At 41.4% G+C, this 7,884-nt stretch overlaps 1 pseudogene; it reads left to right on the plus strand.

Moving 5' to 3' along the window:
* The first annotated feature begins 263 nt into the window (after nt 1-263).
* LOC136133561 (Golgi reassembly-stacking protein 2-like) lies at nt 264-6,452 on the plus strand (annotated as a pseudogene).
* The last annotated feature ends 1,432 nt before the right edge of the window (nt 6,453-7,884 follow it).

Genomic DNA, 7,884 nt, shown 5'->3' on the forward strand with positions numbered 1-7,884 from the left:
ATTAGAAAGAACAAAAATACAGTGAATGAAATAAAAAATGCAATAGAGAGCATCAACAGCAGAATGAATTAAAGAGAAAAAATCTGTGAATTAAAAGATAATAACTATGGAATTATCCAGAGGGGAAAATTTTTTTTAAATTAAAAAAGGCTGAAGAAAGCCTGCATGATTTTTGGGCCACCATCAAAAGAAATGATCTGCAAATTATGGGAGTCTCAGAAGAAGAGAGGGAGAAGGGGGTGGAAAGCTTATTTAAAGACAAAATGGCTGAGAACTTTCCAAATCTGGGGAGAGATTTGGACATCCAAGTTCATGAAGTGAATAGGTCCCCAAACAAAGTCGATGTAAAGATATATTCTCTAAGACCCATTATAATAAAGCTGTCAAAATCAAAGCAAAGAGAGAATCTTAGAAACAGCAAGAGAAAAGAAGAACTTACAAGGGAACCCCCTACAAGGCTATCAGTGAATTTCTCAGCAAAGGCCTTACATGACCAGAATGAACCCACAGAAGTGCATTTCTGGGCGCTCTGAGAAGCTCTGGTTCTCTATGTCTCAGTGCAGAAAGAATTCAGTGAGAGGCAAAGAGATAGATAAGTGTTTCATTAGGATAGGATACTTGTGAGGCTTACAAGTGGGCAGGCAAGACGGTGCTGCCCTGAGAGCTTAGTGGGCTACAGTTTTGTAATCAAAGGAAGAATAGGGAGGGCGAGAAGCCCAACTCCTTCATCATTCTTTTTTTTTTTTTTTTTTTTTTTGCGGTACGCGGGCCTCTCACTGTTGTGGCCTCTCCCGCTGCGGAGCACAGGCTCTGGACGCGCAGGCTCAGCGGCCGTGGCTCACGGGCCCAGCCGCTTCGCGGCATGTGGGATCTTCCCGGACCGGGGCACGAACCCGCGTCCCCTGCATCGGCAGGTGGACTCTCAACCGTTGTGCCACCAGGGAAGCTCCTCCTTCATCATTCTTGAGTAGACGAGAAGCTTCCATCATCAGCCCCTCCTCCACATTGGGCAGGGGAGTTTTCTTGTCCCCACATGGACAAGCCGGGACTGTCATGGGGCAATGGAAATGAGCGAAAAGGCAGTAACATATACTAAAATATGGTAAATCACCTCAGGTTTCAGTGTAATGTCACCTTATATTTTTGTTTTTAGTGTGAGCAGAGTAGCATGTCCTAGCAATCGTTAACCTACTGAGCTCACTGGGCAGGATGTGGGTCTCATTCCACCATTGTTTTATGGTTTGGGGGCATGTCTCATGCTTCTCTTGCATGGTTTTGTTGCTAGGCAAGCCTGTTTTGTTTTGTGGTTAAGCAAACCTGCTTTCTTGGGTGATCGTTAACTTACAGGGGTCTCCCATATATATATATATATTTTTTATTTTACTTATGATCCCTTAGTGGGATTAACTACTTAATCACCTACTTTGTCCCTTTACTCTGTCCCTATCAAGATCCTCCTCTATCAGTATCCCATCCCAGTTTTACCATTTGTGAAAGTTTTAATAATCGCATCACCACAGCACACCAAGGGCTCTCCATGCTCCAACTACCACCAGTGAAAGGGTACTCATTGCCTAAGGGATTGCTGTGAGATATCCAGCTACAGAATCCAATGTTAGAGTCTGCTTCCTAAGACCATTTCTGGTGACAACTGTCTTAGATCCCTTGAAACAGAGTTGATGAGCTATATGGGGAGTGTTCTCAGATTAAAAGTAAAGAAGGAAGGATTGGATAGAGGGAGAAGCTGATTTGCAGTGTAGTTGTAACTGAGGCCTCACCTGACTCTACAGGGATCTCTGGAGCCGACATGGTTCTTCTGAGTTTTCCCAATTTGAGACAAGAGGGTCTCTGTATTTATGCATCAGCCAGTCATTGGCCATGGGCTCACCCAGGGAGGGAGCATAACCTTGGACAAGGCCAAGAACAAGTCCTACTGAGGGACATAGCTGTGAGCTGTCAGCAGCTGCTGTTCCCAGCAGCTGGGGGTCATATGTCATTTGTCAGCCTTGGAGAGGGGATCTTGTCAGAGAACCATACTATCCACAACAAAATTTCATAATGGTAAGTGAGAAACACAAGATAAAAATTGTATTTATAATGTGTAAAAATAATGTAAAATAAAAATATTTAAAATGTGAATATATAAAAAAATGACTGGAAGGAAGTAAACTAAACTGTTTAAGAGGTTTTGTCTTGGAATAAAGGGTGACTTTCATTCCCCCTCTCCCCAGCCCGTATCTTATAAACACACATAAAGAACCTTAGAGTATCTTAGGGAAAACATAAAACCATCCCACTGATTCCTCTCTATGAGCGGTTCAAATCAGTCAGAAGTGAACATCAGTGTCACTTGAATGGATAAACATGCTGTAGTACCTCCAAACAATGGAATATTATTCAGCAATAAAAAGAAATGAGTTGGGCTTCCCTGGTGACACAGTGGTTAAGAATCTGCCTGCCAATGCAGGGGACACGGGTTCGAGCCCTGGTCCAGGAAGATCCCACATGCCACAACTACTGAAGCCTGTGTGCCTAGAGCCCGTGCTCTGCAACAAGAGAAGCCACCGCAATGAGAAGCCAGCGCACCACAACGAAGATTAGCCCCTGCTCGTGGCAACCAGAGAAAAGCCCGCGCGCAGCAACAAAGACCCAACGCAGCCAAGAAATAAAACAAAATAAAATAACAAAATAAATAAATTTATTTTAAAAAAAGAAAGAAATGAGCTATCAAGCAATGCAAGACATGGAATCTTAAATGCATATTACTAGGTGAAAGAAACCAATCCGAAGAGGCTACGCGCTGTATGATTCCAGCTACATGGTATTTTGGAAAAGGCAAGACTATGGAGACAGTAAAAATATCAGAGGTTTCCAGTGTTCAAGGGGAGAGAGGAGGAGGGATGAAGAAGTGAAGCTCAGGGGATTTTTAGGGAGGTGGAACTATTCTGCATGATACTATATGATACATGATGGATACATGTGCATTTGTCGAAGTCTATAGAACTGTATGATACAAAGAATGAACTCTAATATAAACTGTGGACCTTACTATTGATTTATCAATTTGTCACAAATGTACTACACTAATGCGGGGAAAACTGTTCAGGGAAGAGGGGATATATGGGAACTCTCTGCACTATCTGCTCATTAAAAGAAAAAGAAAGAAAAAGAAAGTGAATGTTAGTTTTTGTAATCTACTAGAGGCAACAACATCGCAGTAGTTGAGACTGAATTTAACAGATGGCAAGCTCAGCAAGCCAGGGTGAGATCTACTTATCATGGACTGAACAAAGCCTGCTCAGGCAGTTGTGAAATATCAGAACACAAATCTACAGATAAACAGCTTCTTTGTTTACGAATGCATTAATGGGTATCACAACAGCTTGACTCTTGATTCTGGAATTCTTGCTGTTTCCTCAGTGAACCATGACACAAGTGTTGAGTCTTGCTATATGCATTCATAGAATGGCAGGGAATCTGGTCCTGTGACGGGACATTTGATAAACAAACAAGGCAAACTGGAGCTGATTCTTCTGGTGACTGCCAGTGCTGGCGCCTTTTTTCCCTTTTGGTACATACCCTAAATTCCTGGCATCTACTTTTATTTTTCCTCCCAGGCCAACTGCAAAAAGGACTTGACCTCAGCTGACATAGAATGTGGAAGATTGTGTATGCATTGAAAAGTAATTCAGTCTGTTGATGAAGTTAATGAATTTTCATGGGAATTTAGTCAATACCACCCAGTGAGAGTCCGCACTTTGAATATTTGCTCAAAGGCAATGGGGAAATAAGAACTTCTTTATCACTGCTGATTCTTTTTTTTTCTATAAATTTATTTATTTTTGGCTACGTTGGTTCTTCGTTGCTGCCGGTGGGCTTTTCTCTAGTTGAGGCGAGCGGGGGCTACTACTCTTTGTTGCGGTGAGTAGGCTACTCATTGCGGTGGCTTCTCTTGTTGTGGAGCATGGGCTCTAGGCAAGCGGGCTTGGTAGTTGTGGCTTGCAGGCTCTAGAGCGCAGGCTCAGTATTTGTGGCACACGGGCTTAGTTGCTCCGCGGCATGTGGGATCCTCCTGGACCAGGGCTTGAACCCCTGTCCCCTGCATTGGCAGGCGGATTCTTAAGCACTGCGCCAGCAGGGAAGTCCCTATCACTGCTGATTCTTGAAAGTAAACATTGTCTTAGAGGGACTTCCCTGGTGGCGCAGTGGTTAAGAATCCACCTGCCAGGGACTCCCCTGGTGGCACAGTGGTTAAGAATCTGCCTGTCAATGCAGGGGACATGGGTTCGAGCCCTGGTCTGGGAAGATCCCACAAGCCACGGAGCAACTAAGCCCGAGTGCCATAACTACTGACACTGTGCTCTAGAGCCCGCGAACTGCAACTGCTGAGCCCGGGCACCACGACTACTGAAGCCCGTGTGCCTGGAGCCTGTGCTCCGCAACAAAAGAAGCCACTACAATGAGAAGCCCGTGCACCACAATGAAGAGTAGCCCCCGCTTGCCTCAACTATAGAAAAGCCCACGCGCAGCAACGAAGAACCAACGCAGCCAAAAACAAACAAATAAATAAATAAAATAAATTAAAAAGAAGCATTGTCTCCGATACAGCTTCTGTTTCTATTGTTGATTTGCTTAAACATTGGACATGTTGAGATTCTTCACTTGTACGTCTATTCACTCAGCTAACACTGATTGACTACTATGAGATAGGCACCATATGCATAAGTTATTACTGGAGGGGCTGCACTATCGTATGGTCTACTTTAGTATCAGAGTGTAGGGGGTGAGAGGACACTTCTGCTTTTCTCTGCTTAGTCTTGCCTTGACTATAGAGAAGATAACTCTGTCCTGCCTTCCATTCTTCTCTTCTCTCTTTTCTTGCTTTTCTCTGAGGGTTGAGACCTGTCTGATTGGCAAGATAAGAAGAACCTTCCATTCATGGACAATACTACCAATGGACAGTTACCATTAATTAGAAGCAAGAACACTTATCTTGCATTCTCTTAAGAAAAAATATCCATCTGGAATCTCTTTTTCTATGTAGTGGAGATCTGACATCTTTTTAGTATTAAGTTTTCCCATTTAGACATGTAGTTCATGAAGTTTTATAGTTGTCTTCCTATAGGTTCTGCACATTTTTTTGGTTAGCTTTATTTCTAGTTATTATATATATACATATTCATGTATAATTTATACATACTTTAAAAATATAAATATGTAATTTATATTTTTTCTATTGTGAGTGGACAGCTTTCTAACTGGTCATGATCATTGACTGTGTTGGTCATGTCCCTGGCTAGCTCACTGGCCTCCTTTATTAGTTCTAGTAATCTTAAAGTTGATTCTTATGGAATTTTTAGGCAGTCCAATACATTGTCTGCAAATAATGACAATTATTTTCTTCCTGATTTTTATAATTACTTTAAAATTTTTTTCGTGTTATTGCACTGGCTAGGAGAATAATGGTGATGGTTAGAATCCCTTCTTGTTTTTATTTTAAAGGAAATACCTCTAATACTTCAACATTAAGTATAATGTCTGTGTAGTTTTTTTGGTGGATACCTGTTAACAGATTAAGGAAGTTTTTCTTCTTTTCTATTCCTAACTTGCTAAGGAAATTAAAAAAATTTTTTTTAAAATCAGTTACCAGTTACTATTAGTTAGAAGCAACAGAACTATGTCCAGGACATAGTGCTGAATGGGATCTCTTTGTTTTTACTAATGGTTCAAGATTAAATAAAGATAATAATATATTCAGAATCTCCTAAAAGCAAATATTGAAAAACCTATAAAAATGTTGATCTAAACATCAAAGTGGTAAGAGAACCAGTAGTCTCAGCCAGTAATATGTGTAGTGGCCAGGGTTTGTTGGGAGTTAGCATTTGTTTTGGTAGCTTTGATGGGGCAAATGGAAATGTCTGACAAAGGTAAGATGTGGAATTCTTCTCAAGCTCTCTGCAGGTCTATTCCTCATAGCAGGGATTATTACATCGTCAGAGCAGAAACAAATGTGAATGAGCCTGAAAGTCTGTTTAGCCTCATGGAAACACACAATGCAAAACCATGGAAACTGAACACATGTTGCACAGACACAGACAGTGTGTCCATATTAGCACCAGGAGGTGCTCATTACATCCAGTTCTGCACAGAGTGGAGAAGGCAGCCAGTGTGGGGTTAGAAAGGAGAATTTGTACCAAATATTTACATGCCTATTTGAAGCAGGAAAGAAAATCTCTCTTCCTGGAGAGATGGCTGGGAGCCACATTACTCCTCTTAAGGCTGGGTTTACTCACCCAAGGCTTGAGGTCCATCATCTTTGCCACCATTTGGAATGAGAGGAACTGAACAGGGTCTGTCTGGACTTGCCCTAAGCTCAACCCCATCAGTCGTGAGTACTGTTCTCAGTGAAGGCACGCCCAACAGTACAGTTATTGCCACCAGAACTTAAATAGTCCCTTGGTCATTTGCTACACCCTAATGACCATATTATCATGCTTGATGTCATTAGCCAGCAGGACCACATAGCTGGGCCAACCCCACCAGGCCCTAGTTTATTCGCACCGTACTTAATTCCAGGTGTTGGATTACCAGGAGATTTGTAGCCTGGTTTGACACCTCTTCCTTTTTGCCCCTCTTGTCTGGAATTGCTCCTCTCATGCTCCTGTCTGAGGATCTCCCATTGTCTTCTTTCTCACCCTTCGAACCTGCCTTTTGAATCCCCAGGCCACCTCTGCAGAGATAGAGGCTGCTTCCCATTCACTTGAAATCCACTCCAGCTGGGGAGAAGAGTGGTCCTTCAATTTCAGATAAATGCGAATGTTTCTGCATCACCTTTATCTACGAATTACTCTTTGCATTCATATGGAATATTTATCTCCAAAAGAGCTTGGGTGTAAATGCATATTATCATCAATTTCAAGCAGGTCTTTTACAACAGGAGTCCTGTAAATGATTTTAAGAGTAAAACTAAGCAAAAAGAAACGTGCTCTGTATCCTGTAAAGTTTGGGGTGGGGCTCAGAGGGAGGAGAATGTCAAAGTGCTTGTATTTTATTTATCTATTTATTTTCCACAACTAATAATAATTATTATTATTTTAAATTAAAGTATAATTGACCTACAATACTGTTAGTTCCAGGTACACAGACTAGTGATTTGATATTCCTTAACATTACAGAATGATCACAGGTTGAGTGATGATCTGTCACCATACAAAGTTATTAAAATACTATTGACTATATTCCTCATGCTGTATATTTCATCCTCAAGAGTTAATTTTTTTTGTAACTGGAAGTTTGAACCTCTTAATCTCCCTCACATCCCCCCACACCTCCCACCTCCGGCAACCACCTGTTTGTTTTCTGTATCTATGAGTCTGTTTCTGTTTTGTTATGTTAGTTCACTTGTTTTGTTTTTCAGATTCCACATATATGTGAAATTGTGGTATTTGTCTTTCTCCATCTGACTGTTTTTACTAAGCATGACACCTCTAGGTCCATTCACGTTGTCACAAATGGTAATATTCCATTCTTTTTTATTGCTGAGTTATATTCCTTTGTATATACATATCACGTTTATCCACTCATCTATCAATGGACACTTAGGTTGCTTCCATATTGGCTATTGTAAATATTGCTGCAAGGAACATAGGGATGCATATATCTTTTCTAATTAGTGGAATTGCTGGATTGTATGGTACTTCTATTTTTAATTTTTTGAGGAAACTCCATACTGTTTTCCATAGTGGCTGCACCGATTTACATTCCCACCAACAGTGCAAGAGGGTTCCCTTTACTCCACACCCTCTCCAACAGTTGTTATTTGTTGTTTTTTCTGGCTGTGCCACACAGCTTGTGGGATCTTCATTCCCCAACCACGGATCAAAC

This window comes from Phocoena phocoena, chromosome 14 (assembly GCF_963924675.1).
Source record: "Phocoena phocoena chromosome 14, mPhoPho1.1, whole genome shotgun sequence".
In the NCBI taxonomy this organism is placed as follows: Eukaryota; Metazoa; Chordata; class Mammalia; order Artiodactyla; family Phocoenidae; genus Phocoena; species Phocoena phocoena.